At 40.6% G+C, this 16905-nt stretch overlaps 1 protein-coding gene across 2 annotated transcripts in view; it reads right to left on the minus strand.

Annotated features, from left to right (window-relative positions):
- LOC124139637 (kelch-like protein 5) overlaps positions 1-16905 on the minus strand; it is a 195268-nt gene that overhangs the window by 162637 nt on the left and 15726 nt on the right. Inside the window, exons 1-2 of one of the 2 annotated variants that reach the window (XM_046506886.2) lie at positions 16430-16445; positions 639-721 (exon numbers count right to left, since the gene is read on the minus strand). The gene's annotated coding sequence lies outside the window, so the exon portion shown is untranslated. Of the gene's footprint in view, positions 1-638; positions 722-16429; positions 16446-16905 lie in introns of those variants that run through there. The other variant, XM_046506885.2, reaches the window with a different exon arrangement.

Consider the following 16905-nt stretch of genomic DNA (forward strand, 5'->3'; position numbering starts at 1 on the left):
AAACAACCAAGTCTGGGCCAGACAAGCAGTGGCTGATATTATGAGATGGGTACTAGGACACACAAACAACCAAGTCTGGGCCAGACAAGCAGTGGCTGATATTATGAGATGGGTACTAGGACACACAAACAACCAAGTCTGGGCCAGACAAGCAGTGGCTGATATTATGAGATGGGTACTAGGACACACAAACAACCAAGTCTGGGCCAGACAAGCAGTGGCTGATATTATGAGATGGGTACTAGGACACACAAACAACCAAGTCTGGGCCAGACAAGCAGTGGCTGATATTATGAGATGGGTACTAGGACACACAAACAACCAAGTCTGGGCCAGACAAGCAGTGGCTGATATTATGAGATGGGTACTAGGACACACAAACAACCAAGTCTGGGCCAGACAAGCAGTGGCTGATATTATGAGATGGGTACTAGGACACACAAACAACCAAGTCTGGGCCAGACAAGCAGTGGCTGATATTATGAGATGGGTACTAGGACACACAAACAACCAAGTAGCCAGCCAGACCACCTGATACCTTTAGTAGCCTCTTCCAACCCTGGGTTGCTGGCGACCTATTCTCACCTGAAACGCCAGGGGTTGCTGCGCTGAAGCAAGGGAGAAGTGTATGTACCTACCTTCCAGAAGTTGTTGATGCTCAGAGTGGTAGGGGGATGACCTGCTTCTCTGCCAATCTTCCCATCAATGTCATTGCCAATTTCTGTAACAAGCACAAGACATGGATGTAGCCACTGCTTCTGGCCAGAGTCAAGGACTTGCTCTAATTCCCTGTGAAGGGAGGGGGAGAGGTAGGGGCAAGTGTGGCTCTAGGCATATCAAACAAACCCAGCTTCTATCTCCTGCCCCTAATCATCCTATCAGTCTATCAGCAGAGGCCTAGCTGTGGGTTAAATGGAGGGTACAGATATTCACGAACTCCACAGTGTTGATAAAAACTGTAGACCCAAGTTGTCATTTAGTGTTGTAATTGGTAGTTAGTTTGTACAGTTTGTGAGTGTTGTTGACAGTCTTCCAGGTCTTCTTTCTACACTGTCCTCTGATTACTCATGTTATACACATTCATAAAACACAAGAAGGTAGCTCATATGTAAAATATATTTCAATGCTTATTTCAGACAATCATATGCAAAATGTTTCAATCCTTACTGGAAACAACCATACACAACATGCCTTAATTCTTACTTCAGACAACCATACAAACTATATGCTTTAGAGAATACTTCAGACAACCATACAAACTATATGCTTTAGAGAATACTTCAGACAACCATACAAACTATATGCTTTAGAGAATACTTCAGACAACCATACAAACTATATGCTTTAGAGAATACTTCAGACAACCATACAAACTATATGCTTTAGAGAATACTTCAGACAATCATATGAACAATATGCTTCGGTTATTAAATCAGATAATCGTATGAACAATATGATTCAGTGAATACTTCAGACAATCATACAAACTATATGCTTTAGAGAATACTGTATGCTTCAAATCTTCTTTGAAGTGATCTTGAAAAAATGTGATTGCAACATTAAATCTAACTATTCATCAGTAAACAACTGTATATAAAACAGTGTGGTTGCCCATTCATGAGCACTGAGAGGCCAATTCAAATAGAAGAAAACAAGAATCACATGAAAAGTTATTTACAGTATGCTATCTCTAAACAGAGATATATTACATTCACGACTTCTTCCCTACCTCATCCATCATGTGTCACAACATTTACTTCCTAATTAATCTTTATGTAGAACATTTGAAGAAAATAACTTCTCAAATCAAAGAACCAAAAAGATACTTGAAAGTTTGCAAAAATGGGGATCAGTGACCATGCTCTACCTAAGGAGATGTTTATGTTATTGTTTGTGTGCTTCCCAGAGATGCACATCTCTGCAACCTGGCTTGTCAATCACACAAGGATCAGTGTATTGAGTGTGGCAGGTGCTTGCTCATCATCTCTTCATCATATCAGTCAGGGTGGCCAATCACTGCCTCCTTGCCTTATCTTGGCATGCTGAAATGGGCTGATACAAGGTTGAAGCAAACTATGGTATTTTCCTGCCCACTTCCAAAACATTTAACACAAATACCAAACACCTTCATTTCCTTAACAAATGTTTAACACCATTGCAAAATCTTGATTTAAGGCTTTGTTTTTAAACTGTCCATGCCAGGGCTGTATTTCCCATGTTTCAGCTAAGGCCTACATAAGGCCTATGTTCAGGCAAAGAAAATCTGCATCTCCTCCCTAACAATATAATCATAGCAATATTTGTATTCTGTTTTGTATGTCAATGTTTTAATTAGTCATGTTCATGTTTTGTATCCTTCCCCCTGTGGGTGTTTTGTACAATAAATCTTCTTCTTCTAAGGTCCCAAAGTGGATAAGCCTGTATCTGCCACTACAATCTGTGCACAAAGCACAGCCCGATACCTTTATCTCCCAAATATACCCTGATGACTGTTGCCAATGTAGCGGCCAAAAAAAATTTCCGAGTCCCGTGATGGGATTCGAACCACGGACCTTCTGATCCGAGGTCGGACGCCTTGTCCACATGACCAAAGAGGTTAACCCTGTCAGCAAGCTGACAAGGTAAGGATGTCATCTGTGGGATGACTCCACGCCCTGCTACATACTCCCCCGTCAACAGAAGGCACGTCCCGGCCGCATAGTAGGGTACTGAGGCTTATTTTGCTCAAATTTAATATGAACGTGCTCAGCCCCACGTTGGGCGCCATTTTGTAGCCGGGCGGGGTGTGATGTGTCCAGCCACTGGGCTGCTAGTCAAAACATGAGGCAGTTCTTGGATGATGATGATATTTATTCCTTTGGAGTAGATGGTGGGAGGGAAGCTGTAAAGAAGAATCCTCCCTCCATAAAGAGTTCATGAAAAATTGTTATAATTTAATTTAAGCCAAAAAGGAAACAGATTAATTTATAAGGATATGTTGGGTAGCACATGGTTGAAGCACATGGTTGAAGACCATGTGCTCAATTAATGTAACACAAAATGTGTGAGCTGGCAAATATTTAGATATAACAAATTAAATAATAATGCAATTAAATATATTTTACTTTAATGATAAGCTGTGATACCCTTTCTATGAATATATTTGTTTCCAAAGCAGGATGGAAAGAGATAAGAATATTGAAATGTTTCTCACCTGTAAAGAAGAATCCTCCCTCCATAAAGAGTTCATGCAGAATGCATGAGGAGGGCAGGTGAGAAAGGAAGTTTAAAGAAGTGGACCAAAGGGCCAATCAGAAGAAAGGTAGCATCTGACAGGTATTAAAAGGAAGTCAAGATGCTTCAGTCACATGAAGTGGTGGACATATCTAAAAATAGATAGGGGGAAGTCCAGGTGAAGCTGGAGAAATTACAGAGGCTGCATAAGGGTATCAGGGTTGATGTTAGTTGGCTGACATTCAACTGCAGACAAGGACAAGATATAATGAACATATAATGAACACAGAATGAAGTGATAATAGATGAACATGTATATATGTAAATATGTATAGAATGAATACTAGGGGGTTATAAGTGGGTGGTACTTATGTGGCTATAACTCATTCAGAGTTAACACCACCACCCGGCTACACCAACATTTTAAAAACTTGTATAAATCATACATATGGATAGGGTTCCATCACCTGTATTTCCATTTCCATCATGTTTTCATGCATTTATGTTATGTATAAATATATATATCATGTTCTCATCTCTACACCATATAAATACTCTATTTTTGTACAGGTCCCATGTGGGTGTTTTTGTACAATAAAATATTCCGGATACTTGATTCTTGACATGGTTTGTTTTTTAAACGTCCATGACATCCCCAGGTTTGTAAGTCATGGAATCAGGGCAATAAACTGTTGCAAATAGTTTTACGATGTTTACGAAATACATTTCAAAACAGCAAAGGAATAGACGATGAGAAATATATTATGTACCGGTAATAATCTAATATAACCTTTAACATTTGTTATTGATCATGTTAAAGCAATTGGATGTAAACTGACACGGCAATAAACACACAGAGTCTTTGCTACACAAGGGACACATTTAAAATACTTCGAGGGAAATACATTACAAGAGCAGTTCCCAGCATGGAAGGGCTAGAGATATCAATATACAATGTGCTTGTTTGACGTTTATCGTTCAATAACTCATTCATGTTATGCCATGCCTTCCATGCAGTAATTGTTTGAACTGAGACCTGCCCGGACCCTAGGGGGAAAGTGTAACTGTTATCACACATTAGTGAATGATGAGAGGTGCAATGTTTTACCTTTATGTAACATGCTGGCATCCCCAATTATCAAGGGTACTATATCTACATTCATTCTAGGATGATTAGTCTGTCTCGGACCCTGAAACAAATATATCCAACACAGCCTATGCAAGTCTATAATAGTTGGTAAGTCCAGATCACTGCAAATGAAGAAAGTCTCTGAGCTCCTTTTTATTATATTTTATTAATATAATTTTACAACTGTGTTTTTCTGTAAAATATTATCATTTCAGAGACAATATGTTAGTCAATATTATGATAAATACCCTGGGTCCCGTTCCACAGAGCGATTTTAGCACTTTGGCGATCGTAACTCTTTAACATAAACTTGTGACCATCATGGCACTAAGATGATCATAACTCCCATACTTTAACAGTGACTCACGACCATCGTGGCACTAAGATGATCATAACTCATATACTTTATCAGAGACTCACGACCATCGTGGCACTAAGATGATCATAACTCCCATACTTGAACAGAGACTCACGACCATCGTGGCACTAAGATGATCATAACTCATATACTTTAACAGAGACTCACGACCATCGTGGCACTAAGATGATCGTAACTCCCATACTTTAACAGAGACTCACGACCATCGTGGCACTAAGATGATCATAACTCCTATACTTTAACAGAGACTTGCGTCCATCGTGGCACAAAGATGATCGTAACAGAGACTTGCGACAATCATGGCACTAAGATGATCGTAACTCCCATGCTTTAACAGAGATTTGCGACAATCATAGCACTAAGATGATTGTAACTCCCATACTTGAACAGAGACTTGCGACAATCATGGCACTAAGATGATCGTAACTCCTATACTTTAACAGAGACTCACGACCATTGTGGCACTAAGATGATCATAACTCCTATACTTTAACAGAGACTTGCGACCATCATGGCACTAAGATGATCGTAACTCCTATACTTTAACAGAGACTTGCGACAATCATAGCACTAAGATGATTGTAACTCCCATACTTTAACAGAGACTTGCGACAATCATAGCACTAAGATGATCATAACTCCCGTACTTTAACAGAGACTTGCGACAATCATAACACTAAGATGATCATAACTCCAAGACTTTAATAGAGACTTGTGACAATCATGGCACTAAGATGATCATAACTCCTATACTTTAACAGAGACTTGCGATAATCATGGCACAAAGATGATCGTAACTCCCATACTTTAACAGAGACTAACGTCCATCGTGGCACTAAAATGATCGTAACAGAGACTTGCAACAATCATGGCACAAAGATGATCGTAACTCCCATACTTTAACAGAGACTTGCGACAATCATGGCACTAAGATGATTGTAACTCCCATACCATAACAGAGACTTGCGACAATCATAGCACTAAGATGATCGTAACTCCCATACCATAACAGAGACTTGCGACAATCATGGCACTAAGATGATTGTAAGTCCCATACCATAACAGAGACTTGCGACAATCATGGCACAAAGATGATCGTAACTCCCATACTTTAACAGAGACTTGCGACAATCATGGCACTAAGATGATTGTAACTCCCATACCATAACAGAGACTTGCGATAATCGTGGCACAAAGATGATCGTAACTCTCATACTTTAACATAGATATACGACAATTGTAGCTCTAACATGATCGTAACATAGACTTATGACAATCGTAGCGCTAAGATTGCTAAGAACTGGACCCTTGACCAATCATCCACAATAGCTTCTTTTGAATATATTATGAATGACACAAAAAAACAGCCTTCCAATCATATTACACTGATATTTCAGGATTGAAACAAGCAGCGCTACAACAAGTACTCAACTCGCCATGTGACATGCCTTCTCAATACAACCTGGATTGTCATGGAGCATTGGGACTTCTCCCCTCTGTCTACTCTGAAAAACATCAATTTGGAAATGGAGTTTGGCTACTTATACCCCACTATGGGTTCATTGCCATTGGATATCTTCAGTTCAGTGAAGAAAAAAATAATGCTGTTCAGTATTTTTCAAAATACCAAATCATCAAAAGGCACCAGTTCACCAATAGACTAATCTGTATAGCAAGTTTCATCCAGAAATATTCAAAGGTTTTGGAGTTCTGTTCCGTAAACATGCACTCCCCTCATTTTCAGTAAAGCCAGTAAAATCAGAAAACATAACAAAATCCAAGAATAAAATATCCCAAATCATCAAAAGGCACCAGTTCACCACTAGACTGATCTATATAGAAATTTTCAACAAGAAATATTTCATGGTTTTTGAGTTCTGTTCCAGGGAACAAAAAACGGATGGCTGACGACCAGACATACTGCTGGCTCTATCCCCCCCATTTTTCAAACTGGGGATATAGAATAGAGAGTCCAACTCAAGTCTACAATGATTTGACACATCTATTTAAGCATTGTTCTAGGCTCCATTTGGATTTGGATTAGATATTTTTTTTATGATAACCTTTTTTTCTGGGACTAACTGTTAGTCTGCTTTTCCAACTAAACTGTCATTGACACAGGGTTATGATACTGAAGGTGGATCTATGCCAAACTGGGATTCAGAAGAGGCATTTGTTGGGTCGTTGAATACAAGGTGATGGGCGAGTGAGATTCTGTGCAAGGCTAGTGATGACAAAGACTGATATGGTGACGGCACTTCTGAATTGAAGCAATGGTGGTGATGGGGTTCATGTTATAATAGAATGGATACCCTGGATAATCGAGGATGGCATATTTTTATTACAGAAGCATATATTAACATGAAACATGCAGTCGCACTGGGTAAGAAAAAGTGAGTATGTTTTTTACCCACTTTTAGCAATGTTGAAGCAGTGAATATGGTCTTACGTAATTATTTTTAGCAATATTCCAGTAATATCATGGCGGGGAACACCAGAAATGGGCTTCACACATTGTCCCCATGTGGGAAATCTAACCTGGGTTTTTGGCATGACGAGTGAATGGTTTAACCATGAGGCTACCCCACTGCCCCCTGGTGGTACAAGATGACTAAATGGATCAGTGGATATGCTTGGGGACTTGGTTGATTTCATGTCATCGTATCTCATTTGTGTGGATCAGTGCTCATAATGTCAATTACTGGATTGTCTGGTCCAGACTTGATGATTAATAGAGGTGCAATCAAATATCTGGAATATTGCTGAATGTGGTGTTCAACAAGAAACAAACAACCAAACACAGGGGAAAACCTCATGCATCATCCCCATTGGTGGAATCTAACCCTGGTCTTCAACATGTTTAATTTACTTTAAACATACTTTATTTTACAAAAATGTAATGGATTAGGAACAAGTTTTACAACTCAGAAAATTATGTTCTTTACAAATACATTTTAATTGTCTAGTTCATTATGGACCTGTGAAGATCAGGATAAGAATAGGATTTCAGCAGCTGAACCAATGCTGGCCGTAAAAGGCGACTATGCATGTCGTAAGAGGCAACAAATGAGATCGGGTGGTCAGACTCGCTAACTTGGTTGATGCATGTCATTGTATCCAAATTGTGTGGATTGATGCTCATGATGTCAATCACTGGATTGTCTGGTCCAGATTCGATTATTTACAGACCACCGTCATATATCTGGTTATTGCTGAGTGAGGCATTAAACATCAAACAAACAAATCGTCATGATGTACTAATGGTGCTACCACAAGTGTACCCACATCCCCCATATTAATGGATGTGAGAAAATGATGCCATCTGGCTCTCTTTTAGTGTTTTCACTGTGTGTGTAGTAGATTATAAGTGGGTTAACAGAGAGCAAGTACAAAGTACTTACAGTATATGACCGCGGATAAGTCGACCCCGTAGATAAGCCGAGGTGTTAACTTAACCATTGAAATACGAAAGGAAATGATATGACCCGCAGATAAGCCGAACCAGGAAGAGAAAGGCAAAAAACACTGCGAAGTCGGACTTCAAGACATGTGACGGTACTCGCAGAAATTAAATAATAAAAGATGAAAAACGTTGTTATTATATTGAAAAAGTCATTATTATTTCTAATAAAGATTTAACAAATCAGTCATCCACTTTCATAATGTGGGAAGCTGTTTCTCTTGTCTTTTTTTAATCTCATTATGATCAAAATTCGGCTTATCCGCGGTCATATACGGTTTTGAGTTGCATTGGTACGAATAATGATTATAACAAACTCCTTAATGTTTATAGGAGTCGCACATTACTACAGGAACTACGGTAAAACAAATGAACATGGCATTGAACTCCACCTGTTGCCATTCCACAGGCAATATGCCGAGTCTTGTTAAAGATTAATTTGGCTCTGCCAACTGGGTTCCGACTGCCTAATTGAATTTGGTTCTCTGAGCTTCTGGTGTCTCTTGTCTACATGTTCTATTTTCATAATCCACTTAATGTAGTCTTAACCATGTTAAACCGTTTCACCTTAAGGCCGACCACAGTCTGACTTCCCAACATCTGTAGCTGGCTAGTCAGTCTTATCATGAGGCAGGAGACCCTTGTTCATATGTATCAATTAGCCCTGTCAACTCCAGGAACATCACTCCTTAATATATCAACTGCTGGCCTTGTTCTGGACTTTAGCTACCATCAAGAAGAAAGTTTGATGAATATGTGAGTGAATTACAAGTTAAAAACCAAAAATATGCATTCTCATATGCAGTCACACATAGATTTAACACATGTTCCTGGTGAATGATCTATCAGACTTGACCAGAGATTTAAACCAGCGACAGAAACTAACAGTTTCAGTCCACTCTTTTTTATAATGATAACCTATAGCAAAATCCTTAAAAATGGCAAATTTTACTTGTCCTCATAAGAACATAACTATTGGGCAGTTTGGCAAGGACTATAGGACTAGTGCTAATTTCTAACACTGTAAACCATGCTTTCATATAGTTACATGAACCCTGTTTCAACCCACTTCTGGCAAAAGCATGAACTTACCTAATAGTTATATTAACCCACTGGTCATTGTTTCAACCCATCACAGCCATGTTAATGTTAAACAGATGTACACAGTATCAACCCAGGTTATAGTTCACCCGCTGGACACAGTGTCAACCCAGGTTATAGTTCATCCACTGGACACAGTGCCAACCCAGGTTATAGTTCACCCACTGGGCACAGTGCCAACCCAGGTTATAGTTCACCCACTGGACACAGTGCCAACCCAGGTTATAGTTCACCCACTGGGCACAGTGCCAACCCAGGTTATAGTTCACCCACTGGACACAGTGTCAACCCAGGTTATAGTTCACCCACTGGACACAGTGCCAACCCAGGTTATAGTTCACCCACTGGAAACAGTGTCAACCCAGGTTATAGTTCACCCACTGGACAGTGTTAACCCAGGTTATAGTTCACCCACTGGACACAGTGTCAACCCAGGTTATAGTTCACCCACTGGACACAGTGTCAACCCAGGTTATAGTTCACCTACAGGACACAGTGTTAACCCAGGTTATAGTTCACCCACTGGACACAGTGTTAACCCAGGTTATAGTTCACCCACTGGACACAGTGTCAACCCAGGTTATAGTTCACCCACTGGACACAGTGTCAACCAAGGTTATAGTTCACCCACTGGACACAGTGTCAACCCAGGTTATAGTTCACCCACTAGACAGTGTCAACCCAGGTTATAGTTCACCCACTGGGCACAGTGCCAACCCAGGTTATAGTTCACCTACAGGACACAGTGTCAACCCAGGTTATAGTTCACCCACTGGACACAGTGCCAACCAAGGTTATAGTTCACCCACTGGACACAGTGTCAACCCAGGTTATAGTTCACCCACTAGACAGTGTCAACCCAGGTTATAGTTCACCCACTGGGCACAGTGCCAACCCAGGTTATAGTTCACCCACTGGACACAGTGCCAACCAAGGTTATAGTTCACCCACTGGACACAGTGTCAACCCAGGTTATAGTTCACCCACTAGACAGTGTCAACCAAGGTTATAGTTCACCCACTGGACACAGTGTCAACCCAGGTTATAGTTCACCCACTGGACACAGTGTCAACCCAGGTTATAGTTCACCCACTGGACACAGTGTCAACCCAGGTTATAGTTCACCCACTGGACACAGTGTCAACCCAGGTTATAGTTCACCCACTGGACACAGTGTCAACCCAGGTTATAGTTCACCCACTAGACACAGTGTCAACCCAGGTTATAGTTCACCCACTGGACACAGTGTCAACCCAGGTTATAGTTCACCTACAGGACACAGTGTCAACCCAGGTTATAGTTCAACCACTGGACACAGTGTTAACCCAGGTTATAGTTCACCCACTGGACACAGTGTCAACCCAGGTTATAGTTCACCTACAGGACACAGTGTCAACCCAGGTTATAGTTCACCCACTGGACACAGTGTCAACCCAGGTTATAGTTCACCCACTAGACACAGTGTCAACCCAGGTTATAGTTCACCCACTGGACACAGTGTCAACCCAGGTTATAGTTCACCTACAGGACACAGTGTCAACCCAGGTTATAGTTCAACCACTGGACACAGTGTCAACCCAGGTTATAGTTCACCTACAGGACACAGTGTTAACCCAGGTTATAGTTCAACCACTGGACACAGTGTTAACCCAGGTTATAGTTCACCTACAGGACACAGTGTTAACCCAGGTTATAGTTCACCCACTGGACACAGTGTTAACCCAGGTTATAGTTCAACCACTGGACACAGTGTTAACCCAGGTTATAGTTCACCTACAGGACACAGTGTCAACCCAGGTTATAGTTCACCCACTGGACACAGTGTTAACCCAGGTTATAGTTCACCCACTGGACACAGTGTCAACCCAGGTTATAGTTCACCCACTGGAAACAGTGTCAGCCCAGGGTATAGTTCACCCACTGGAAACTGTCAACCCAGGTTATAGTTCACCCACTGGACACAGTGTTAACCCAGGTTATAGTTCACCCCCTGGACACAGTGTTAACCCAGGTTATAGTTCACCCACTGGACACAGTGTTAACCCAGGTTATAGTTCACCCCCTGGACACAGTGTCAACCCAGGTTATAGTTCACCTACAGGACACAGTGTCAACCCAGGTTATAGTTCAACCACTGGACACAGTGTTAACCCAGGTTATAGTTCACCTACAGGACACAGTGTTAACCCAGGTTATAGTTCAACCACTGGACACAGTGTCAACCCAGGTTATAGTTCACCTACAGGACACAGTGTTAACCCAGGTTATAGTTCAACCACTGGACACAGTGTTAACCCAGGTTATAGTTCACCTACAGGACACAGTGTTAACCCAGGTTATAGTTCACCCACTGGACACAGTGTCAACCCAGGTTATAGTTCACCCACTGGAAACAGTGTCAGCCCAGGGTATAGTTCACCCACTGGAAACTGTCAACCCAGGTTATAGTTCACCTACAGGACACAGTGTCAACCCAGGTTATAGTTCACCCACTGGACACAGTGTCAACCCAGGTTATAGTTCACCCACTGGAAACAGTGTCAACCCAGGTTATAGTTCACCCACTGGACACAGTGTCAACCCAGGTTATAGTTCACCCACTGGGCACAGTGTCAACCCAGGTTATAGATCACCCACTTGACACAGTGTTAACCAAGGTTATAGTTCACCCACTGGACACAGTGTTAACCAAGGTTATAGTTCACCCACTGGGCACAGTGTCAACCCAGGTTATAGTTCACCCACTGGGCACAGTGTCAACCCAGGTTATAGTTCACCCACTGGGCACAGTGTCAACCCAGGTTATAGTTCACCCACTGGGCACAGTGTCAACCCAGGTTATAGTTCACCCACAGGACACTACTGTCATAAACCCACTGTGACCATCCAGCCTTTCAATGTAAACCAACAACCCCATTAATATAAGTATCACCTATTCCCATGGTAATAAACAAGAAAGATGAACTAATTCTTTATCACAAAGAAAGTGAAAGAAAAATGTACAAACCAGATGGCAGCCAGCACAAGTTTTCCCCAACTTTGCTCATCTTGAGTGATTCCTCCACAGATCTCACTGTGCTTCAAACCAGCACAAGATTCAATGCAAAGAGGCCCAAATCATTCAGGATGTATGTCCGTGGCTTCCAAAACACATTACGTTTTTTATCTTTCTGAATTAATCTAACAAATCAGCTGCTGTGTCCGCAAACCCATCCAACAAACTCCTGGTTCAGAGACTGAGAAAACACCTATCCCCATTAACCTCTGCAATTCTCATTTGTTCGAGCCGGAAAGTTTCTTCTGTATATAAATCCCCACAGATCCAACAATCTTGGTAACTGCTGCAGGCAAAGCGATCGCCTCTATGATATCCACTTCTACCACATACAGCACTTTCGCCTTCACGATTTCAGAATCCAACTTACTGGAAACACGAACTTAGATAAATTCTACGCTGCCGAAGAAGGCTAAAATCAATGCTAGGATATTGCTAAGCGAGATGACAAGTCCGACAATACAATGAAGATTTCGCAGGCCAATTCTCTCGTCTCTCTCATCGATACATTGCTAATCATCCCCTCATCTCGATGCCGCAGACACAATCCTGTTAATCCTCTTTCACACAAGAATAAATAGCCAAGACAAAATAATCACCAGACTTTACGTAGAGTCGTAACTTGCTATCAAAATGCCAAACGATCAAATTTGTCTCAAGCAGTGTTAACTTTTCTACTCTCTTCCATTTCATTAGCATTCGTGGAGAAGTCAATATGTACCGCTCGTAGCCAGAGAAGTACTCGACCAAGTACGCAGCCATGACAATAGGGCAGATTAGAGTTGGGCCATCTCGGTGGACACAAGGCACATGTTTTGTAACTAAAGTTACTATTCTAAAACCAAATGCCGCTCATAATGAAAGTTTTATTGTGTTCATCACACTGAGCAAGTCACGGACTGCAAAGGGCACATTGAAGTCAACAGACTTTGCTGGATAATTATCAAGGCTAAAAAAAGCAGGAAAAAGGCTATTACAACATCCATATTAGGACAGGCATTGCATCAGAGATACATCACTGATTCTCAGATTGCCTTATAAACAGCAACAATGGTCTCATACGTCCGTTCAATGTCCTGTCTAATGGCATCCTCATCCACACTGGCTCTGGCATACTGGCCCAGACAAAGTAATTACCAGTTTTTTCTGCTACGCCTGTCTCTTGTTACTCATTTATGAATTTGTTTATATCTCTTTAATGGAAATAGTCATCTCTAGCAACCTTTTGATCTCAAAGTTACATTGACATTTTGATTATGTTTGGTTTTCCCAATCACTACAGCCAGCTTCACCATGTTCACCTGATGTGAAAGTACAGCAATTCTTTTTAATTTACAGTGATGTTTATTTATTTTATTTTTCAAGCATTTTGGGGAGAAAATTGGTAAAACAAGTAATAATACTTCTGAAGGATTACAAAACCTTTCTTCTTTCAAGTTGAAGCAACAGGAAGAAACATGTCAAAAGGCAATGGTTATTGCAGAATGTTTACACTACATGTATAAGGTCTTTGAAGGCATTTAGAAGTGATACACATAAAGGAAGAGAATTCATGGATGTCAACTTCCTTATTATGAGGAACACAAGGTTTCATCACCTGATGAAGGAGTCAGTATATACTCCAAAACGTTGTGTTCCTCATAATCATGATAATAAAGAAGAAAACTTCATAATCCATAAATTCTCCTCCGTATACCATGTATACTCAAGATGAAAGTATAACTGCGATCATGATCTTATCCTACTGTGACTTTTAGAAACACAAAAACTAAAGTGTATTAGTGTTTAATATGGCTGAAGATGGACCACAAAGGCTTTTCTAAAGCTCTAAAAGGCATAAAATTTAACTATAATAATAAACATTATAAAACTTCAATTTCTTTCTAGAACCTTCTGTGCAATGTGACAGTGAATAGAAAATTCAAAATGAAATCAAACAGGAGATGAGACCCCAATACAACACTACCCTGTCTGACTTGAAATGTAGGAGAAGTTTGAATATTGATCAATCTGTAAATTCATGTGATCATAATTATTTTTTGTCTTGGATTTTATACTTTGATACAATGGCTTCATGCAAGACAATTATTTGAATGCTAGTCAGAATGGACAGAACTGCAAATATGAATAGGCAGGCTGGTTAAAAACATGTTCACATCATACAAAGTTTTTCAATTTGTTCAACAAATATGTTAGTGACCGCCTCCGTGGTCTAGTGGTAGAGCGTCCGCCCAGAGAGTGGAAGGTCCGGGGTTCAATCCCCGACCGCGACATACCAAAAGACGTTTAAAAGATGGTACTTGTTGTTACCCTGTCTGCGCTCGGGCATTAAGGGGCTAAAACATGGACTGGTCGTCTCGGAGTCTGAGTGGGGTATTCATGTGAAACTGTGACATGGTATCTCAGTGAGCTAGCACTATAAATCGGCATCAGTCCAGACTAGTACAAGCAGCAACACAAACACACGTACATGCATGTCGCTATATAAGTGCAATAATCTTGGACGCGACGTTAAACCCAATTTCACATCACCTATTGTTGACATGAGGTAACAGGATGTCTTCTAGTCTGTCTTACAAACCCTGATACAAATATATATCAAATACAGCCCATGCAAGTCTATAATGTTTGGCAAGTCTAGATTACTGCAGTATCTGAAAATGAAGAGAGTCACTGGGCTCCCTTTTAATATATTTTTATTAAGATAACTGAACAACTGTTTTTTATCTGTACAATATGTTCATTTCAGAGACTAGATGTTAGTCTAGATGTCTTCATAAGATTACAGCCCAACATAAGAAATGAGTCTGTACTCTGCAGTGTATTGTTTCAGCAGGTTCAGCAGGTTCAGCAGGTTCAGTATGCAGCGTGATGAATAACAACAACAGTTGGTTCTAGGATCAGATAGTTTCCTTCTCTCAGCATTGAGCCAAAGTTCTTCATCAAAAGGTAAGATGGCCAATCATGACCTACATTACTCCCCATACAGGGTCTAGAAACATTTGGGGGTCCCTAAGAATACTGCAGCATTAGAAAGTGGCACTAATCCTGTAGTCCTTGACAAACTGCCCAATAGTCATAAGGACTAGTAGAAATAAGCCATTTTGTATGGATTTACTATATGTTATCATTATAAGGACTAGTGGAGTCACATTGTTAGTTTTAATCACTGTATTGTCAAGAAAACATCGTCATTTTTGTTTTTGGCTAAATGCTAAAGTTATCCCCTCTGTTTTCTGTCAGAACGACCCATCACAAATCCTTAAGCCTCAGGATCCTCAGACATCAAAATGACCAGGATTAAATTAGTGCCCATAAACATTGAAATCTCTGTCTAGTGATCGCTGCAAGCTTGACATTCCCCTGAGCTATCAAACACATCAATCATGTCAGTCATGGAACAGGTCTCATCCAATGTCAAAGAACAATGTCTGGTCAAAATTATGCACAAAAGTCAAGTGGTCTTTGTCATAATGAAGCTGCATTGTTAAGGGTAAAGTAGACTAACATCTAGTCTCTGAAATTAACATATCTTACAGAAAAACAACAGTTGTTAAATTATCTTAATAAAAATGAAATAAAAAGGAGCCCAGAGACTCTCTTCATTTTCAGATACTGCTGTAATCTAGACTTGCCAAACATTATAGAATTGCATGGGCTGTATTGGTTATATTTGTATCAGGGTCTGTAAATATTAAAGGGGGGCCTCTGATTCAAATACTACAGCAGCAAATCTCAAGGACCCCAGGTAAAGAGATCTTAGCGCTGCAGCTTTCGTAAGTCTAGGTTCAAGTATGGAAGTTACGATCACCTTAGTGCTACGATTGTGGAAAGGGGCCCAGGACAGACTCGATTATTTACAGACTGCCGTCATATAGCTGGAATATTGTTGAGTGTGGCGTTAAACAACAAACAAACAAACAAACAAACATACACCATAAAACATTCAACTCCCTCCCGCAAGTTGTAACTGCTTTCAGAGAACTTTAAATGCATAATAAAAAGACATAAAACTTTAACCAGAATCCAAAAGACACAAAAATAAATAATTCTGCAAACTTCCTTCATCAGCCATACATAATATATACTCACAAGTATAGCTGCCGAGTAGACCTCCAAACAGCGGGGAATAAACATGGAAGTGGATACATAAGTCTCAGTACGGATCACATCCCATGCTGTATGCATGCAGGTAATCAGGCTGTGTTTGTTTTGGGTGCACATGTATGTCACAGATTACCCAAATACCTCCCTTATCATGCGGGATCTCAGGGTCAGTGTGGGTGATGGATTTGATACTGCATCTGTTCACCCTGCATTGCTCACACTGTTTTTCGCTGATAAAACTTCAGGCTTGACATGCTGTGTGTGTGAGTGCACCACAAAAAGTTCAGGTGATAAGAATTGGCTTCCCTTGATAATAGCAGCAAGCGTATTCCTTGACATGGATAAAACTACACTCAGCTGTCAGCCTCAGTGAAATAGGTACACAACACTAATGTGGATAAAACTACACTCAGCTGTCAGCCTCAGTGAAATAGGTACACAACACTAACATGGATAAAACT

This window comes from Haliotis rufescens, unplaced genomic scaffold, assembly GCF_023055435.1.
Source record: "Haliotis rufescens isolate VD_foot unplaced genomic scaffold, xgHalRufe1.0.p SCAF_7, whole genome shotgun sequence".
Classification (NCBI taxonomy): domain Eukaryota; kingdom Metazoa; phylum Mollusca; class Gastropoda; order Lepetellida; family Haliotidae; genus Haliotis; species Haliotis rufescens.